The sequence below is a fragment of the Somniosus microcephalus genome, unplaced genomic scaffold (genome assembly GCF_052327205.1).
Source record: "Somniosus microcephalus isolate GS21.2 unplaced genomic scaffold, FLI_Smic_1.0 unresolved_chr1, whole genome shotgun sequence".
Taxonomy (NCBI): Eukaryota; Metazoa; Chordata; class Chondrichthyes; order Squaliformes; family Somniosidae; genus Somniosus; species Somniosus microcephalus.
The window spans coordinates 52,632,332-52,652,596 of record NW_028225179.1 but is presented as its reverse complement, the minus strand read 5'-3'; the positions used below and the strand labels follow the sequence as shown (position 1 = coordinate 52,652,596).

The 20,265-nt window shown below is 44.8% G+C and overlaps 12 non-coding genes across 12 annotated transcripts; 6 read left to right on the top strand and 6 right to left on the bottom strand.

Annotated features, from left to right (window-relative positions):
• The first annotated feature begins 1,519 nt into the window (after positions 1–1,519).
• trnat-agu (transfer RNA threonine (anticodon AGU)) lies at positions 1,520–1,593 on the top strand. Its single transcript has one exon. It is a non-coding gene; the product is annotated as a tRNA-Thr (tRNA).
• A 1,206-nt stretch (positions 1,594–2,799) lies between these two features.
• trnas-uga (transfer RNA serine (anticodon UGA)) lies at positions 2,800–2,881 on the bottom strand. Its single transcript has one exon. It is a non-coding gene; the product is annotated as a tRNA-Ser (tRNA).
• A 1,948-nt stretch (positions 2,882–4,829) lies between these two features.
• trnat-agu (transfer RNA threonine (anticodon AGU)) lies at positions 4,830–4,903 on the top strand. Its single transcript has one exon. It is a non-coding gene; the product is annotated as a tRNA-Thr (tRNA).
• A 1,206-nt stretch (positions 4,904–6,109) lies between these two features.
• On the bottom strand, positions 6,110–6,191 carry trnas-uga (transfer RNA serine (anticodon UGA)). The gene has a single exon. It is a non-coding gene; the product is annotated as a tRNA-Ser (tRNA).
• A 1,960-nt stretch (positions 6,192–8,151) lies between these two features.
• On the top strand, positions 8,152–8,225 carry trnat-agu (transfer RNA threonine (anticodon AGU)). The gene has a single exon. It is a non-coding gene; the product is annotated as a tRNA-Thr (tRNA).
• Positions 8,226–9,419: 1,194 nt separating this feature from the next.
• On the bottom strand, positions 9,420–9,501 carry trnas-uga (transfer RNA serine (anticodon UGA)). The gene has a single exon. It is a non-coding gene; the product is annotated as a tRNA-Ser (tRNA).
• A 1,957-nt stretch (positions 9,502–11,458) lies between these two features.
• Positions 11,459–11,532, top strand: trnat-cgu (transfer RNA threonine (anticodon CGU)). Its single transcript has one exon. It is a non-coding gene; the product is annotated as a tRNA-Thr (tRNA).
• A 1,206-nt stretch (positions 11,533–12,738) lies between these two features.
• trnas-uga (transfer RNA serine (anticodon UGA)) lies at positions 12,739–12,820 on the bottom strand. The gene has a single exon. It is a non-coding gene; the product is annotated as a tRNA-Ser (tRNA).
• Positions 12,821–14,779: 1,959 nt separating this feature from the next.
• Positions 14,780–14,853, top strand: trnat-agu (transfer RNA threonine (anticodon AGU)). Its single transcript has one exon. It is a non-coding gene; the product is annotated as a tRNA-Thr (tRNA).
• A 1,206-nt stretch (positions 14,854–16,059) lies between these two features.
• On the bottom strand, positions 16,060–16,141 carry trnas-uga (transfer RNA serine (anticodon UGA)). Its single transcript has one exon. It is a non-coding gene; the product is annotated as a tRNA-Ser (tRNA).
• A 1,960-nt stretch (positions 16,142–18,101) lies between these two features.
• Positions 18,102–18,175, top strand: trnat-agu (transfer RNA threonine (anticodon AGU)). The gene has a single exon. It is a non-coding gene; the product is annotated as a tRNA-Thr (tRNA).
• Positions 18,176–19,378: 1,203 nt separating this feature from the next.
• On the bottom strand, positions 19,379–19,460 carry trnas-uga (transfer RNA serine (anticodon UGA)). Its single transcript has one exon. It is a non-coding gene; the product is annotated as a tRNA-Ser (tRNA).
• Positions 19,461–20,265: the final 805 nt, after the last annotated feature.

The window sequence follows — 20,265 nt, the reverse complement described above, 5'->3', positions numbered from 1 at the left end:
AATCTGACATTAAATGGGTTTAAATACAGTGGGGGGATTTAAAGTAGATTCGGGGTCAATAGTTTCCAAGTTGATCTTTCCTGTGTCTCTCTTGCCTCTCTGCCCCCTTCCTCCCACAGGCTGCCGGTTTTTAAACCTTGTTTTAAATCTGCTGCTTGCTGGACCAGTGCATTCCACAGTCTCACAACCCTTTCTACAAATACCCTTTCAGTGCTTGACTTCTCTGCTTATTAGTTATGAATCACCTTGAGGTGCAATGGTGGCGATTGTGACGTCAGATTAAAAGGCAGGCTATTGGAAACACGTTGGAGTCACAGTTTCTTTTGCACAGAATTGAAACTGAAACTTTTAAGCTGGAATATTGTATTTGCTGCATCACAGTAAACAATATCGTGGTATAACTGTTGGCTTATTTGTTCCCCAGTGTCAGAGGAAGAGTTGTCTGATCCCCCCATTTATTTCATACTAGCTGGGGAGCCCGGCGTTGCCGGGGCTGTTTTGGGGCAGGCGGTTTAAATCGAGTGCCAGGCTTTGGGGCCCTGTCTGTGTCCCTTTGTGAATCTGGTGCTGGGCAACATTTTAAATCGAGTGGCAGGCTTTAGGGCCCTGTGTGTGTCCCTGTCTGTCTACCTTTTAAAAGCTTGCAAAATGAAAGTGAAACTACTTATGGCTTTGGGGCCCTGTCTGTGTCCCTTTGTGAATCTGGTGCTGGGCAACATTTTAAATCGAGTGGCAAGCTTAGGGCCCTGTCTGTGTCCCTGTATGTCTACCTTTTAAAAGGTTGAAAAATGAAAGTGAAAGTACTTATAAAACGTTTTTGGTAAATCTTATGTTACTTTTAAAAGAGATACTAACTTTGAAAGTCGTTATAGCTGGAAGCTGAAGTCATTTGAGCTGGAAGCTTAGTGAAAGAATGGCTGCCACATCCCCGAGATGAAAACGAATAGTCCCGCCCACACACACACCGATTGGCCAACCATCAGGGGACCGTACTGTAGGATTGGTCAATCGTGACGGAACAGGATTGGTGGAACCTTGATGTCAGTCAATCAATGCTAGCAGATAATGAGTTTAATTTTGAAGGTTTTTTGCTGAAGGTTTTTTGCATAAGGCGCGAACACTTTTCGTCCGACTGAAAAGTAAATACGCTTAAAACCGTATCTGAAGCGTAAGCTTTCTTTGGAGGTAACGCGCGCGTAGGTACGCCCTGTAACTTTCGAGCGCATAGCCCGACAGACGCACAGGCGATGACAGAATGACAGACAGAATGACAGACAGAATGACAGACAGAAGTACCGATTTATATATATAGATAAGACACAAACATAGGGTAATCATTCAGAATCACCTCACAGATTGACACTGAGATAAATTAAGCGGGAGATACAGAGAGCAATGGGACATATGGCGGAATGGACAAGAGAGCTGGAGAAATAAGAAACGGCCTGAGAGTCCAGAAGACAGTGAACGGAAGCTGATAGACATCAGTGAGTGGGGGCGAGAAATTGCGCCAGCATTCGGTCCCGTGGCTTAGCTGGTCAAAGCGTCTGTCTAGTAAACAGGAGATCCTGGGTTCGATTCCCAGCGGGGCCTATTTTTATAGAATCTCCAGGGGTGAGTTTCTTCTCGTGTGAAAAGGCTACAATTCTTTTAAATGTAACTGTGCCTGCACCAGTTCCCATTCTGGATGAAGGCTCCAGTGGCTGCGAGGCCTCCGTTGAATTTCACCGCTTCTGTATTTCTGGCGGTGCTGATTTTGGACTCTTCATCAAAAATCCATGTTTCCTAAGCAGTGCCATGCGATACTTTGCAGAGCTCCAGTTGTTGATGTGTGGTGCCGTGCTCGTATAGTGATTAATAATCTGCATTCTGGCCGCAGCAACTTCGGCTCCAAACCGAAACATAACGCAGACTTTTCTTCCTTCCACAATCAATAGCTCTCCTTTACTTTCCCCCTTCAATTTCATTATAATTTTCCTGCGGTATTTCCTTAATCTAACATTCACTTTCAGCCACTTAAACTGCTAAGTGTGCTCTGCTACCACCACTCTTCCTGGGCCACATGTCCCATACGCCCCAATCTGAGTTGGTGCTTTGAAACCAGTCGATACATTTAGACCTGCGAGACCTCCCGACAGTCAAGCTCTGCGAAAGCAGAGCCGGCCTTCGGAACCAATGCAGCCCGATTCAGAAAATTCCTTGGGAAATGAAGCTTCAAACTTTTCAAACAAATCGTTTTATTGACATAATAATACAAGTTTTACAGAGAGAGACTTGTACAACCTCAGTGGTGCAATTCAAAACTCAGAATGTTCAATTCTTCTGCTTCGGGAGAGGGAGAGATGAATTATGAGTTGGTGTCCTCCTTGTTTTTTTTCTGGTCAGTCTTCCAGATCTCCACTCCGTTTGTCTGTCTCCTGGACTGTCTCCTGGAATGTGTTCCGCTTTTCACTTTAGAATGGCTGCTCTTGTACCATTGCTGCTGACAGAAACAAGCCTTCCAGTGACTTTCCATTCTCTCTCTCCCACGGTTACACAGACTGATGCTACCGGACAGCAGCGAGTGTATGGGAAGGTACCTCAGAGACTGTCGAAGCCTCCTTATCTGGAGCTTCCAGACAAACTGCAGATAACTTTTGGAATTCGGTCAGCAAACCTTCTTGAAGTAAGTGATCCAGTTGTCTCGGCAATCTTTTAGTTTCCTTAAAACCGGCATTGAAAATTCCAAAATCCTCCAAGAGGGAGCAGATTGAAGAAAATAAACTTTTTGAAGTAGTTAATTATCATAATGAGATAGCCCGCTGCGAGCAGGGCTCGAACCTGCGCAGGGAAACTCTATTGGATTTCAAGTCCAACGCCTTAACCACTCGGCCATCGCAGCCGCGAAAATGTCGGCTACAAGATACTAAGTTCTCAAATCGCTGACCCTGTTTATTGTTGGCGATGACGGTTTCGTGATATTTAATTTGCTGCAAATTCAACAAGTCCAGAAGAATCGCAGCGATCATTACAATAAAAGAAAACTTCCGATATTTAACGGTATGTAAGATGTTGAGAACAGTATGGAATATTCTGCAGGGTAATGAAAATAAACAGCAGAAACATTGTGTTCTGCTCCCACATGACTCAGATCAGCCACAGCCTCTGCTCCCTGCCCGCCGGCTGCAGAAACCTTGTCTCCAGATTACAAACTGATTCTAGGTCGGAGATAAATATTCAGGGTAGAGCCTAAACGCAGCGGGTGGGATCAAATAATAAAGCAGTTATTTTAGACCAGAGACAGCGATAAATGTCCTATATTGCTCACATGCATCAATTTGTGAATCTGACATTAAATGGGTTTAAATACAGTGGGGAGATTTAAAGTAGATTCGGGGTCAATAGTTTCCAAGTTGATGTTTCCTGTGTCTCTCTTGCCTCTCTGCCCCCTTCCTCCCACAGGCTGCCGGTTTTTAAACCTTGTTTTAAATCTGCTGCTTGCTGGACCAGTGCATTCCACAGTCTCACAACCCTTTCTACAAATACCCTTTCAGTGCTTGACTTCTCTGCTTATTAGTTATGAATCACCTTGAGGTGCAATGGTGGCGATTGTGACGTCAGATTAAAAGGCAGGCTATTGGAAACACGTTGGAGTCACAGTTTATTTTGCACAGAATTGAAACTGAAACTTTTAAGCTGGAATATTGTATTTGCTGCATCACAGTAAACAATATCGTGGTATAACTGTTGGCTTATTTGTTCCCCAGTGTCAGAGGAAGAGTTGTCTGATCCCCCCATTTATTTCATACTAGCTGGGGAGCCCGGCGTTGCCGGGGCTGTTTTGGGGCAGGCGGTTTAAATCGAGTGCCAGGCTTTGGGGCCCTGTCTGTGTCCCTTTGTGAATCTGGTGCTGGGCAACATTTTAAATCGAGAGGCAGGCTTTAGGGCCCTGTGTGTGTCCCTGTCTGTCTACCTTTTAAAAGCTTGCAAAATGAAAGTGAAACTACTTATGGCTTTGGGGCCCTGTCTGTGTCCCTTTGTGAATCTGGTGCTGGGCAACATTTTAAATCGAGTGGCAAGCTTAGGGCCCTGTCTGTGTCCCTGTATGTCTACCTTTTAAAAGGTTGAAAAATGAAAGTGAAAGTACTTATAAAACGTTTTTGGTAAATCTTATGTTACTTTTAAAAGAGATACTAACTTTGAAAGTCGTTATAGCTGGAAGCTGAAGTCATTTGAGCTGGAAGCTTAGTGAAAGAATGGCTGCCACATCACCGAGATGAAAACGAATAGTCCCGCCCACACACACACCGATTGGCCAACCATCAGGGGACCGTACTGTAGGATTGGTCAATCGTGACGGAACAGGATTGGTGGAACCTTGATGTCAGTCAATCAATGCTAGCAGATAATGAGTTTAATTTTGAAGGTTTTTTGCTGAAGGTTTTTTGCATAAGGCGCGAACACTTTTCGTCCGACTGAAAAGTAAATACGCTTAAAAGCGTCTCTGAAGCGTAAGCTTTCTTTGGAGGTAACGCGCGCGTATGTACGCCCTGTAACTTTCGAGCGCATAGCCCGACAGACGCACAGGCGATGACAGAATGACAGACAGAATGACAGACAGAAGTACCGATTTATATATATAGATAAGACACAAACATAGGGTAATCATTCAGAATCACCTCACAGATTGACACTGAGATAAATTAAGCGGGAGATACAGAGAGCAATGGGACATATGGCGGAATGGACAAGAGAGCTGGAGAAATAAGAAACGGCCTGAGAGTCCAGAAGACAGTGACCGGAAGCTGATAGACATCAGTGAGTGGGGGCGAGAAATTGTGCCAGCATTCGGTCCCGTGGCTTAGCTGGTCAAAGCGTCTGTCTAGTAAACAGGAGATCCTGGGTCCGATTCCCAGCGGGGCCTATTTTTATAGAATCTCCAGGGGTGAGTTTCTTCTCGTGTGAAAAGGCTACAATTCTTTTAAATGTAACTGTGCCTGCACCAGTTCCCATTCTGGATGAAGGCTCCAGTGGCTGCGAGGCCTCCGTTGAATTTCACCGCTTCTGTATTTCTGGCGGTGCTGATTTTGGACTCTTCATCAAAAATCCATGTTTCCTAAGCAGTGCCATGCGATACTTTGCAGAGCTCCAGTTGTTGATGTGTGGTGCCGTGCTCGTATAGTGATTAATAATCTGAATTCTGGCCGCAGCAACTTCGGCTCCAAACCGAAACATAACGAAGACTTTTCTTCCTTCCACAATCAATAGCTCTCCTTTACTTTCCCCCTTCAATTTCATTATAATTTTCCTGCGGTATTTCCTTAATCTAACATTCACTTTCAGCCACTTAAACTGCTAAGTGTGCTCTGCTACCACCACTCTTCCTGGGCCACATGTCCCATACGCCCCAATCTGAGTTGGTGCTTTGAAACCAGTCGATACATTTAGACCTGCGAGACCTCCCGACAGTCAAGCTCTGCGAAAGCAGAGCCGGCCTTCGGAACCAATGCAGCCCGATTCAGAAAATTCCTTGGGAAATGAAGCTTCAAACTTTTCAAACAAATCGTTTTATTGACATAATAATACAAGTTTTACAGAGAGAGACTTGTACAACCTCAGTGGTGCAACTCAAAACTCAGAATGTTCAATTCTTCTGCTTCGGGAGAGGGAGAGATGAATTATGAGTTGGTGTCCACCTTGTTTTTTTTCTGGTCAGTCTTCCAGATCTCCACTCCGTTTGTCTGTCTCCTGGACTGTCTCCTGGAATGTGTTCCGCTTTTCACTTTAGAATGGCTGCTCTTGTACCATTGCTGCTGACAGAAACAAGCCTTCCAGTGACTTTCCATTCTCTCTCTCCCACGGTTTCACAGACTGATGCTACCGGACAGCAGCGAGTGTATGGGAAGGTACCTCAGAGACTGTCGAGGCCTCCTTATCTGGAGCTTCCAGACAATCTGCAGATAACTTTTGGAATTCGGTCAGCAAACCTTCTTGAAGTAAGTGATCCAGTTGTCTCGGCAATCCTTTAGTTTCCTTAAAACCGGCATTGAAAATTCCAAAATCCTCCAAGAGGGAGCAGATTGAAGAAAATAAATTATTTGAAGTAGTTAATTATCATAATGAGATAGCCCGCTGCGAGCAGGGCTCGAACCTGCGCGGAGAAACCCCATTGGATTTCAAGTCCAACGCCTTAACCACTCGGCCATCGCCGCCGCAAAAATGTCGGCTCCAAGATAATAAGTTCTCAAATCGCTGACCCTGTTTATTGTTGGCGATGACGGTTTCGTGATATTTAATTTGCTGCAAATTCAGCAAGTCCAGAAGAATCGCAGCGATCATTACAATAAAAGAAAACTTCCGATATTTAACGGTATGTAAGATGTTGAGAACAGTATGGAATATTCTGCAGGGTAATGAAAATAAACAGCAGAAACATTGTGTTCTGCTCCCACATGACACAGATCAGCCACAGCCTCTGCTCCTTGCCCGCCGGCTGCAGAAACCTTGTCTCCAGATTACAAACTGATTCTAGGTCGGAGATAAATATTCAGGGTAGAGCCTAAACGCAGCGGGTGGGATCAAATAATAAAGCAGTTATTTTAGACCAGAGACAGCGATAAATGTCCTATATTGCTCACATGCATCAATTTGTGAATCTGACATTAAATGGGTTTAAATATAGTGGGGGGATTTAAAGTAGATTCGGGGTCAATAGTTTCCAAGTTGATCTTTCCTGTGTCTCTCTTGCCTCTCTGCCCCCTTCCTCCCACAGGCTGCCGGTTTTTAAACCTTGTTTTAAATCTGCTGCTTGCTGGACCAGTGCATTCCACAGTCTCACAAACCTTTCTACAAATACCCTTTCAGTGCTTGACTTCTCTGCTTATTAGTTATGAATCACCTTGAGATGCAATGGTGGCGATTGTGACGTCAGATTAAAAGGCAGGCTATTGGAAACACGTTGGAGTCACAGTTTCTTTTGCACAGAATTGAAACTGAAACTTTTAAGCTGGAATATTGTATTTGCTGCATCACAGTAAACAATATCGTGGTATAACTGTTGGCTTATTTGTTCCCCAGTGTCAGAGGAAGAGTTGTCTGATCCCCCCATTTATTTCATACTAGCTGGGGAGCCCGGCGTTGCCGGGGCTGTTTTGGGGCAGGCGGTTTAAATCGAGTGCCAGGCTTTGGGGCCCTGTCTGTGTCCCTTTGTGAATCTGGTGCTGGGCAACATTTTAAATCGAGTGGCAGGCTTTAGGGCCCTGTGTGTGTCCCTGTCTGTCTACCTTTTAAAAGCTTGCAAAATGAAAGTGAAACTACTTATGGCTTTGGGGCCCTGTCTGTGTCCCTTTGTGAATCTGGTGCTGGGCAACATTTTAAATCGAGTGGCAGGCTTAGGGCCCTGTCTGTGTCCCTGTATGTCTACCTTTTAAAAGGTTGAAAAATGAAAGTGAAAGTACTTATAAAACGTTTTTGGTAAATCTTATGTTACTTTTAAAAGAGATACTAACTTTGAAAGTCGTTATAGCTGGAAGCTGAAGTCATTTGAGCTGGAAGCTTAGTGAAAGAATGGCTGCCACATCCCCGAGATGAAAACGAATAGTCCCGCCCACACACACACCGATTGGCCAACCATCAGGGGACCGTACTGTAGGATTGGTCAATCGTGACGGAACAGGATTGGTGGAACCTTGATGTCAGTCAATCAATGCTAGCAGATAATGAGTTTAATTTTGAAGGTTTTTTGCTGAAGGTTTTTTGCATAAGGCGCAAACACTTTTCGTCCGACTGAAAAGTAAATACGCTTAAAACCGTCTCTGAAGCGTAAGCTTTCTTTGGAGGTAACGCGCGCGTAGGTACGCCCTGTAACTTTCGAGCGCATAGCCCGACAGACGCACAGGCGATGACAGAATGACAGACAGAATGACAGACAGAATGACAGACAGAAGTACCGATTTATATATATAGATAAGACACAAACATAGGGTAATCATTCAGAATCACCTCACAGATTGACACTGAGATAAATTAAGCGGGAGATACAGAGAGCAATGGGACATATGGCGGAATGGACAAGAGAGCTGGAGAAATAAGAAACGGCCTGAGAGTCCAGAAGACAGTGACCGGAAGCTGATAGACATCAGTGAGTGGGGGCGAGAAATTGCGCCAGCATTCGGTCCCGTGGCTTAGCTGGTCAAAGCGTCTGTCTAGTAAGCAGGAGATCCTGGGTTCGATTCCCAGCGGGGCCTATTTTTATAGAATCTCCAGGGGTGAGTTTCTTCTCGTGTGAAAAGGCTACAATTCTTTTAAATGTAACTGTGCCTGCACCAGTTCCCATTCTGGATGAAGGCTCCAGTGGCTGCGAGGCCTCCGTTGAATTTCACCGCTTCTGTATTTCTGGCGGTGCTGATTTTGGACTCTTCATCAAAAATCCATGTTTCCTAAGCAGTGCCATGCGATACTTTGCAGAGCTCCAGTTGTTGATGTGTGGTGCCGTGCTCGTATAGTGATTAATAATCTGCATTCTGGCCGCAGCAACTTCGGCTCCAAACCGAAACATAACGCAGACTTTTCTTCCTTCCACAATCAATAGCTCTCCTTTACTTTCCCCCTTCAATTTCATTATAATTTTCCTGCGGTATTTCCTTAATCTAACATTCACTTTCAGCCACTTAAACTGCTAAGTGTGCTCTGCTACCACCACTCTTCCTGGGCCACATGTCCCATACGCCCCAATCTGAGTTGGTGCTTTGAAACCAGTCGATACATTTAGACCTGCGAGACCTCCCGACAGTCAAGCTCTGCGAAAGCAGAGCCGGCCTTCGGAACCAATGCAGCCCGATTCAGAAAATTCCTTGGGAAATGAAGCTTCAAACTTTTCAAACAAATCGTTTTATTGACATAATAATACAAGTTTTACAGAGAGAGACTTGTACAACCTCAGTGGTGCAACTCAAAACTCAGAATGTTCAATTCTTCTGCTTCGGGAGAGGGAGAGATGAATTATGAGTTGGTGTCCTCCTTGTTTTTTTTCTGGTCAGTCTTCCAGATCTCCACTCCGTTTGTCTGTCTCCTGGACTGTCTCCTGCTTTTCACTTTAGAATGGCTGCTCTTGTACCATTGCTGCTGACAGAAACAAGCCTTCCAGTGACTTTCCATTCTCTCTCTCCCACGGTTACACAGACTGATGCTACCGGACAGCAGCGAGTGTATGGGAAGGTACCTCAGAGACTGTCGAGGCCTCCTTATCTGGAGCTTCCAGACAATCTGCAGATAACTTTTGGAATTCGGTCAGCAAACCTTCTTGAAGTAAGTGATCCAGTTGTCTCGGCAATCCTTTAGTTTCCTTAAAACCGGCATTGAAAATTCCAAAATCCTCCAAGAGGGAGCAGATTGAAGAAAATAAATTATTTGAAGTAGTTAATTATCATAATGAGATAGCCCGCTGCGAGCAGGGCTCGAACCTGCGCGGGGAAACCCCATTGGATTTCAAGTCCAACGCCTTAACCACTCGGCCATCGCAGCCGCGAAAATGTCGGCTCCAAGATACTAAGTTCTCAAATCGCTGACCCTGTTTATTGTTGGCGATGACGGTTTCGTGATATTTAATTTGCTGCAAATTCAGCAAGTCCAGAAGAATCGCAGCGATCATTACAATAAAAGAAAACTTCCGATATTTAACGGTATGTAAGATGTTGAGAACAGTATGGAATATTCTGCAGGGTAATGAAAATAAACAGCAGAAACATTGTGTTCTGCTCCCACATGACACAGATCAGCCACAGCCTCTGCTCCTTGCCCGCCGGCTGCAGAAACCTTGTCTCCAGATTACAAACTGATTCTAGGTCGGAGATAAATATTCAGGGTAGAGCCTAAACGCAGCGGGTGGGATCAAATAATAAAGCAGTTATTTTAGACCAGAGACAGCGATAAATGTCCTATATTGCTCACATGCATCAATTTGTGAATCTGACATTAAATGGGTTTAAATACAGTGGGGGGATTTAAAGTAGATTCGGGGTCAATAGTTTCCAAGTTGATCTTTCCTGTGTCTCTCTTGCCTCTCTGCCCCCTTCCTCCCACAGGCTGCCGGTTTTTAAACCTTGTTTTAAATCTGCTGCTTGCTGGACCAGTGCATTCCACAGTCTCACAACCCTTTCTACAAATACCCTTTCAGTGCTTGACTTCTCTGCTTATTAGTTATGAATCACCTTGAGGTGCAATGGTGGCGATTGTGACGTCAGATTAAAAGGCAGGCTATTGGAAACACGTTGGAGTCACAGTTTCTTTTGCACAGAATTGAAACTGAAACTTTTAAGCTGGAATATTGTATTTGCTGCATCACAGTAAACAATATCGTGGTATAACTGTTGGCTTATTTGTTCCCCAGTGTCAGAGGAAGAGTTGTGTGATCCTCCCATTTATTTCATACTAGCTGGGGAGCCCGGCGTTGCCGGGGCTGTTTTGGGGCAGGCGGTTTAAATCGAGTGCCAGGCTTTGGGGCCCTGTCTGTGTCCCTTTGTGAATCTGGTGCTGGGCAACATTTTAATTCGAGTGGCAGGCTTTAGGGCCCTGTGTGTGTCCCTGTCTGTCTACCTTTTAAAAGCTTGCAAAATGAAAGTGAAACTACTTATGGCTTTGGGGCCCTGTCTGTGTCCCTTTGTGAATCTGGTGCTGGGCAACATTTTAAATCGAGCAGGCTTAGGGCCCTGTCTGTGTCCCTGTATGTCTACCTTTTAAAAGGTTGAAAAATGAAAGTGAAAGTACTTATTAAACGTTTTTGGTAAATCTTATGTTACTTTTAAAAGAGATACTAACTTTGAAAGTCGTTATAGCTGGAAGCTGAAGTCATTTGAGCTGGAAGCTTAGTGAAAGAATGGCTGCCACATCCCCGAGATGAAAACGAATAGTCCCGCCCACACACACACCGATTGGCCAACCATCAGGGGACCGTACTGTAGGATTGGTCAATCGTGACGGAACAGGATTGGTGGAACCTTGATGTCAGTCAATCAATGCTAGCAGATAATGAGTTTAATTTTGAAGGTTTTTTGCTGAAGGTTTTTTGCATAAGGCGCGAACACTTTTCGTCCGACTGAAAAGTAAATACGCTTAAAACCGTCTCTGAAGCGTAAGCTTTCTTTGGAGGTAACGCGCGCGTAGGTACGCCCTGTAACTTTCGAGCGCATAGCCCGACAGACGCACAGGCGATGACAGAATGACAGACAGAATGACAGACAGAATGACAGACAGAAGTACCGATTTATATATATAGATAAGACACAAACATAGGGTAATCATTCAGAATCACCTCACAGATTGACACTGAGATAAATTAAGCGGGAGATACAGAGAGCAATGGGACATATGGCGGAATGGACAAGAGAGCTGGAGAAATAAGAAACGGCCTGAGAGTCCAGAAGACAGTGACCGGAAGCTGATAGACATCAGTGAGTGGGGGCGAGAAATTGCGCCAGCATTCGGTCCCGTGGCTTAGCTGGTCAAAGCGTCTGTCTCGTAAACAGGAGATCCTGGGTTCGATTCCCAGCGGGGCCTATTTTTATAGAATCTCCAGGGGTGAGTTTCTTCTTGTGTGAAAAGGCTACAATTCTTTTAAATGTAACTGTGCCTGCACCAGTTCCCATTCTGGATGAAGGCTCCAGTGGCTGCGAGGCCTCCGTTGAATTTCACCGCTTCTGTATTTCTGGCGGTGCTGATTTTGGACTCTTCATCAAAAATCCATGTTTCCTCAGCAGTGCCATGCGATACTTTGCAGAGCTCCAGTTGTTGATGTGTGGTGCCGTGCTCGTATAGTGATTAATAATCTGCATTCTGGCCGCAGCAACTTCGGCTCCAAACCGAAACATAACGCAGACTTTTCTTCCTTCCACAATCAATAGCTCTCCTTTACTTTCCCCCTTCAATTTCATTATAATTTTCCTGCGGTATTTCCTTAATCTAACATTCACTTTCAGCCACGTAAACTGCTAAGTGTGCTCTGCTACCACCACTCTTCCTGGGCCACATGTCCCATACGCCCCAATCTGAGTTGGTGCTTTGAAACCAGTCGATACATTTAGACCTGCGAGACCTCCCGACAGTCAAGCTCTGCGAAAGCAGAGCCGGCCTTCGGAACCAATGCAGCCCGATTCAGAAAATTCCTTGGGAAATGAAGCTTCAAACTTTTCAAACAAATCGTTTTATTGACATAATAATACAAGTTTTACAGAGAGAGACTTGTACAACCTCAGTGGTGCAACTCAAAACTCAGAATGTTCAATTCTTCTGCTTCGGGAGAGGGAGAGATGAATTATGAGTTGGTGTCCTCCTTGTTTTTTTTCTGATCAGTCTTCCAGATCTCCACTCCGTTTGTCTGTCTCCTGGACTGTCTCCTGGAATGTGTTCTGCTTTTCACTTTAGAATGGCTGCTCTTGTACCATTGCTGCTGACAGAAACAAGCCTTCCAGTGACTTTCCATTCTCTCTCTCCCACGGTTACACAGACTGATGCTACCGGACAGCAGCGAGTGTATGGGAAGGTACCTCAGAGACTGTCGAAGCCTCCTTATCTGGAGCTTCCAGACAATCTGCAGATAACTTTTGGAATTCGGTCAGCAAACCTTCTTGAAGTAAGTGATCCAGTTGTCTCGGCAATCCTTTAATTTCCTTAAAACCGGCATTGAAAATTCCAAAATCCTCCAAGAGGGAGCAGATTGAAGAAAATAAATTATTTGAAGTAGTTAATTATCATAATGAGATAGCCCGCTGCGAGCAGGGCTCGAACCTGCGCGGGGAAACCCCATTGGATTTCAAGTCCAACGCCTTAACCACTCGGCCATCGCAGCCACGAAAATGTCGGCTCCAAGATACTAAGTTCTCAAATCGCTGACCCTGTTTATTGTTGGCGATGACGGTTTCGTGATATTTAATTTGCTGCAAATTCAGCAAGTCCAGAAGAATCGCAGCGATCATTACAATAAAAGAAAACTTCCGATATTTAACGGTATGTAAGATGTTGAGTACAGTGTGGAATATTCTGCAGTGTAATGAAAATAAACAGCAGAAACATTGTGTTCTGCTTCCACATGACACAGATCAGCCACAGCCTCTGCTCCCTGCCCGCCGGCTGCAGAAACCTTGTCTCCAGATTACAAACTGATTCTAGGTCGGAGATAAATATTCAGGGTAGAGCCTAAACGCAGCGGGTGGGATCAAATAATAAAGCAGTTATTTTAGACCAGAGACAGCGATAAATGTCCTATATTGCTCACATGCATCAATTTGTGAATCTGACATTAAATGGGTTTAAATACAGTGGGGAGATTTAAAGTAGATTCGGGGTCAATAGTTTCCAAGTTGATGTTTCCTGTGTCTCTGTTGCCTCTCTGCCCCCTTCCTCCCACAGGCTGCCGGTTTTTAAACCTTGTTTTAAATCTGCTGCTTGCTGGACCAGTGCATTCCACAGTCTCACAACCCTTTCTACAAATACCCTTTCAGTGCTTGACTTCTCTGCTTATTAGTTATGAATCACCTTGAGGTGCAATGGTGGCGATTGTGACGTCAGATTAAAAGGCAGGCTATTGGAAACACGTTGGAGTCACAGTTTATTTTGCACAGAATTGAAACTGAAACTTTTAAGCTGGAATATTGTATTTGCTGCATCACAGTAAACAATATCGTGGTATAACTGTTGGCTTATTTGTTCCCCAGTGTCAGAGGAAGAGTTGTCTGATCCCCCATTTATTTCATACTAGCTGGGGAGCCCGGCGTTGCCGGGGCTGTTTTGGGGCAGGCGGTTTAAATCGAGTGCCAGGCTTTGGGGCCCTGTCTGTGTCCCTTTGTGAATCTGGTGCTGGGCAACATTTTAAATCGAGTGGCAGGCTTTAGGGCCCTGTGTGTGTCCCTGTCTGTCTACCTTTTAAAAGCTTGCAAAATGAAAGTGAAACTACTTATGGCTTTGGGGCCCTGTCTGTGTCCCTTTGTGAATCTGGTGCTGGGCAACATTTTAAATCGAGTGGCAAGCTTAGGGCCCTGTCTGTGTCCCTGTATGTCTACCTTTTAAAAGGTTGAAAAATGAAAGTGAAAGTACTTATAAAACGTTTTTGGTAAATCTTATGTTACTTTTAAAAGAGATACTAACTTTGAAAGTCGTTATAGCTGGAAGCTGAAGTCATTTGAGCTGGAAGCTTAGTGAAAGAATGGCTGCCACATCCCCGAGATGAAAACGAATAGTCCCGCCCACACACACACCGATTGGCCAACCATCAGGGGACCGTACTGTAGGATTGGTCAATCGTGACGGAACAGGATTGGTGGAACCTTGATGTCAGTCAATCAATGCTAGCAGATAATGAGTTTAATTTTGAAGGTTTTTTGCTGAAGGTTTTTTGCATAAGGCGCGAACACTTTTCGTCCGACTGAAAAGTAAATACGCTTAAAACCGTCTCTGAAGCGTAAGCTTTCTTTGGAGGTAACGCGCGCGTAGGTACGCCCTGTAACTTTCGAGCGCATAGCCCGACAGACGCACAGGCGATGACAGAATGACAGACAGAATGACAGACAGAATGACAGACAGAAGTACCAATTTATATATATAGATAAGACACAAACATAGGGTAATCATTCAGAATCACCTCACAGATTGACACTGAGATAAATTAAGCGGGAGATACAGAGAGCAATGGGACATATGGCGGAATGGACAAGAGAGCTGGAGAAATAAGAAACGGCCTGAGAGTCCAGAAGACAGTGACCGGAAGCTGATAGACATCAGTGAGTGGGGGCGAGAAATTGCGCCAGCATTCGGTCCCGTGGCTTAGCTGGTCAAAGCGTCTGTCTAGTAAGCAGGAGATCCTGGGTTCGATTCCCAGCGGGGCCTATTTTTATAGAATCTCCAGGGGTGAGTTTCTTCTCGTGTGAAAAGGCTACAATTCTTTTAAATGTAACTGTGCCTGCACCAGTTCCCATTCTGGATGAAGGCTCCAGTGGCTGCGAGGCCTCCGTTGAATTTCACCGCTTCTGTATTTCTGGCGGTGCTGATTTTGGACTCTTCATCAAAAATCCATGTTTCCTAAGCAGTGCCATGCGATACTTTGCAGAGCTCCAGTTGTTGATGTGTGGTGCCGTGCTCGTATAGTGATTAATAATCTGCATTCTGGCCGCAGCAACTTCGGCTCCAAACCGAAACATAACGCAGACTTTTCTTCCTTCCACGATCAATAGCTCTCCTTTACTTTCCCCCTTCAATTTCATTATAATTTTCCTGCGGTATTTCCTTAATCTAACATTCACTTTCAGCCACTTAAACTGCTAAGTGTGCTCTGCTACCACCACTCTTCCTGGGCCACATGTCCCATACGCCCCAATCTGAGTTGGTGCTTTGAAACCAGTCGATACATTTAGACCTGCGAGACCTCCCGACAGTCAAGCTCTGCGAAAGCAGAGCCGGCCTTCGGAACCAATGCAGCCCGATTCAGAAAATTCCTTGGGAAATGAAGCTTCAAACTTTTCAAACAAATCGTTTTATTGACATAATAATACAAGTTTTACAGAGAGAGACTTGTACAACCTCAGTGGTGCAACTCAAAACTCAGAATGTTCAATTCTTCTGCTTCGGGAGAGGGAGAGATGAATTATGAGTTGGTGTCCTCCTTGTTTTTTTTCTGGTCAGTCTTCCAGATCTCCACTCCGTTTGTCTGTCTCCTGGACTGTCTCCTGGAATGTGTTCCGCTTTTCACTTTAGAATGGCTGCTCTTGTACCATTGCTGCTGACAGAAACAAGCCTTCCAGTGACTTTCCATTCTCTCTCTCCCACGGTTACACAGACTGATGCTACCGGACAGCAGCGAGTGTATGGGAAGGTACCTCAGAGACTGTCGAGGCCTCCTTATCTGGAGCTTCCAGACAATCTGCAGATAACTTTTGGAATTCGGTCAGCAAACCTTCTTGAAGTAAGTGATCCAGTTGTCTCGGCAATCCTTTAGTTTCCTTAAAACCGGCATTGAAAATTCCAAAATCCTCCAAGAGGGAGCAGATTGAAGAAAATAAATTATTTGAAGTAGTTAATTATCATAATGAGATAGCCCGCTGCGAGCAGGGCTCGAACCTGCGCGGGGAAACCCCATTGGATTTCAAGTCCAACGCCTTAACCACTCGGCCATCGCAGCCGCGAAAATGTCGGCTCCAAGATACTAAGTTCTCAAATCGCTGACCCTGTTTATTGTTGGCGATGACGGTTTCGTGATATTTAATTTGCTGCAAATTCAGCAAGTCCAGAAGAATCGCAGCGATCATTACAATAAAAGAAAACTTCCGATATTTAACGGTATGTAAGATGTTGAGAACAGTATGGAATATTCTGCAGGGTAATGAAAATAAACAGCAGAAACATTGTGTTCTGCTCCCACATGACACAGATCAGCCACAGCCTCTGCTCCTTGCCCGCCGGCTGCAGAAACCTTGTCTCCAGATTACAAACTGATTCTAGGTCGGAGATAAATATTCAGGGTAGAGCCTAAACGCAGCGGGTGGGATCAAATAATAAAGCAGTTATTTTAGACCAGAGACAGCGATAAATGTCCTATATTGCTCACATGCATCAATTTGTGAATCTGACATTAAATGGGTTTAAATACAGTGGGGGGATTTAAAGTAGATTCGGGGTCAATAGTTTCCAAGTTGATCTTTCCTGTGTCTCTCTTGCCTCTCTGCCCCCTTCCTCCCACAGGCTGCCGGTTCTTAAACCTTCTTTTAAATCTGCTGCTTGCTGGACCAGTGCATTCCACAGTCTCACAACCCTTTCTACAAATACCCTTTCAGTGCTTGACTTCTCTGCTTATTAGTTATGAATCACCTTGAGGTGCAATGGTGGCGATTGTGACGTCAGATTAAAAGGCAGGCTATTGGAAACACGTTGGAGTCACAGTTTCTTTTGCACAGAATTGCAACTGAAACTTTTAAGCTGGAATATTGTATTTGCTGCATCACAGTAAACAATATCGTGGTATAACTGTTGGCTTATTTGTTCCCCAGTGTCAGAGGAAGAGTTGTCTGATCCCCCCATTTATTTCATACTAGCTGGGGAGCCCGGCGTTGCCGGGGCTGTTTTGGGGCAGGCGGTTTAAATCGAGTGCCAGGCTTTGGGGCCCTGTCTGTGTCCCTTTGTGAATCTGGTGCTGGGCAACATTTTAATTCGAGTGGCAGGCTTTAGGGCCCTGTGTGTGTCCCTGTCTGTCTACCTTTTAAAAGCTTGCAAAATGAAAGTGAAACTACTTATGGCTTTGGGGCCCTGTCTGTGTCCCTTTGTGAATCTGGTGCTGGGCAACATTTTAAATCGAGTGGCAGGCTTAGGGCCCTGTCTGTGTCCCTGTATGTCTACCTTTTAAAAGGTTGAAAAATGAAAGTGAAAGTACTTATAAAACGTTTTTGGTAAATCTTATGTTACTTTTAAAAGAGATACTAACTTTGAAAGTCGTTATAGCTGGAAGCTGAAGTCATTTGAGCTGGAAGCTTAGTGAAAGAATGGCTGCCACATCCCCGAGATGAAAACGAATAGTCCCGCCCACACACACACCGATTAGCCAACCATCAGGGGACCGTACTGTAGGATTGGTCAATCGTGACGGAACAGGATTGGTGGAACCTTGATGTCAGTCAATCAATGCTAGCAGATAATGAGTTTAATTTTGAAGGTTTTTTGCTGAAGGTTTTTTGCATAAGGCGCGAACACTTTTCGTCCGACTGAAAAGTAAATACGCTTAAAACCGTCTCTGAAGCGTAAGCTTTCTTTGGAGGTAACGCGCGCATAGGTACGCCCTGTAACTTTCGAGCGCATAGCCCGACAGACGCACAGGCGATGACAGAATGACAGACAGAATGACAGACAGAATGACAGACAGAAGTACCGATTTATATATATAGATAAGACACAAACATAGGGTAATCATTCAGAATCACCTCACAGATTGACACTGAGATAAATTAAGCGGGAGATACAGAGAGCAATGGGACATATGGCGGAATGGACAAGAGAGCTGGAGAAATAAGAAACGGCCTGAGAGTCCAGAAGACAGTGACCGGAAGCTGATAGACATCAGTGAGTGGGGGCGAGAAATTGCGCCAGCATTCGGTCCCGTGGCTTAGCTGGTCAAAGCATCTGTCTAGTAAACAGGAGATCCTGGGTTCGATTCCCAGCGGGGCCTATTTTTATAGAATCTCCAGGGGTGAGTTTCTTCTCGTGTGAAAAGGCTACAATTCTTTTAAATGTAACTGTGCCTGCACCAGTTCCCATTCTGGATGAAGGCTCCAGTGGCTGCGAGGCCTCCGTTGAATTTCACCGCTTCTGTATTTCTGGCGGTGCTGATTTTGGACTCTTCATCAAAAATCCATGTTTCCTAAGCAGTGCCATGCGATACTTTGCAGAGCTCCAGTTGTTGATGTGTGGTGCCGTGCTCGTATAGTGATTAATAATCTGCATTCTGGCCGCAGCAACTTCGGCTCCAAACCGAAACATAACGCAGACTTTTCTTCCTTCCACAATCAATAGCTCTCCTTTACTTTCCCCCTTCAATTTCATTATAATTTTCCTGCGGTATTTCCTTACTCTAACATTCACTTTCAGCCACTTAAACTGCTAAGTGTGCTCTGCTACCACCACTCTTCCTGGGCCACATGTCCCATACGCCCCAATCTGAGTTGGTGCTTTGAAACCAGTCGATACATTTAGACCTGCGAGACCTCCCGACAGTCAAGCTCTGCGAAAGCAGAGCCGGCCTTCGGAACCAATGCAGCCCGATTCAGAAAATTCCTTGGGAAATGAAGCTTCAAACTTTTCAAACAAATCGTTTTATTGACATAATAATACAAGTTTTACAGAGAGAGACTTGTACAACCTCAGTGGTGCAACTCAAAACTCAGAATGTTCAATTCTTCTGCTTCGGGAGAGGGAGAGATGAATTATGAGTTGGTGTCCTCCTTGTTTTTTTTCTGATCAGTCTTCCAGATCTCCACTCCGTTTGTCTGTCTCCTGGACTGTCTCCTGGAATGTGTTCTGCTTTCTTTAGAATGGCTGCTCTTGTACCATTGCTGCTGACAGAAACAAGCCTTCCAGTGACTTTCCATTCTCTCTCTCCCACGGTTACACAGACTGATGCTACCGGACAGCAGCGAGTGTATGGGAAAGTACCTCAGAGACTGTCGAAGCCTCCTTATCTGGAGCTTCCAGACAATCTGCAGATAACTTTTGGAATTCGGTCAGCAAACCTTCTTGAAGTAAGTGATCCAGTTGTCTCGGCAATCCTTTAGTTTCCTTAAAACCGGCATTGAAAATTCCAAAATCCTCCAAGAGGGAGCAGATTGAAGAAAATAAATTATTTGAAGTAGTTAATTATCATAATGAGATAGCCCGCTGCGAGCAGGGCTCGAACCTGCGCGGGGAAACTCCATTGGATTTCAAGTCCAACGCCTTAACCACTCGGCCATCGCAGCCGCGAAAATGTCGGCTCCAAGATACTAAGTTCTCAAATCGCTGACCCTGTTTATTGTTGGCGATGACGGTTTCGTGATATTTAATTTGCTGCAAATTCAGCAAGTCCAGAAGAATCGCAGCGATCATTACAATAAAAGAAAACTTCCGATATTTAACGGTATGTAAGATGTTGAGAACAGTATGGAATATTCTGCAGGGTAATGAAAATAAACAGCAGAAACATTGTGTTCTGCTCCCACATGACACAGATCAGCCACAGCCTCTGCTCCCTGCCCGCCGGCTGCAGAAACCTTGTCTCCAGATTACAAACTGATTCTAGGTCGGAGATAAATATTCAGGGTAGAGCCTAAACGCAGCGGGTGGGATCAAATAATAAAGCAGTTATTTTAGACCAGAGACAGCGATAAATGTCCTATATTGCTCACATGCATCAATTTGTGAATCTGACATTAAATGGGTTTAAATACAGTGGGGAGATTTAAAGTAGATTCGGGGTCAATAGTTTCCAAGTTGATGTTTCCTGTGTCTCTGTTGCCTCTCTGCCCCCTTCCTCCCACAGGCTGCCGGTTTTTAAACCTTGTTTTAAATCTGCTGCTTGCTGGACCAGTGCATTCCACAGTCTCACAACCCTTTCTACAAATACCCTTTCAGTGCTTGACTTCTCTGCTTATTAGTTATGAATCACCTTGAGGTGCAATGGTGGCGATTGTGACGTCAGATTAAAAGGCAGGCTATTGGAAACACGTTGGAGTCACAGTTTCTTTTGCACAGAATTGAAACTGAAACTTTTAAGCTGGAATATTG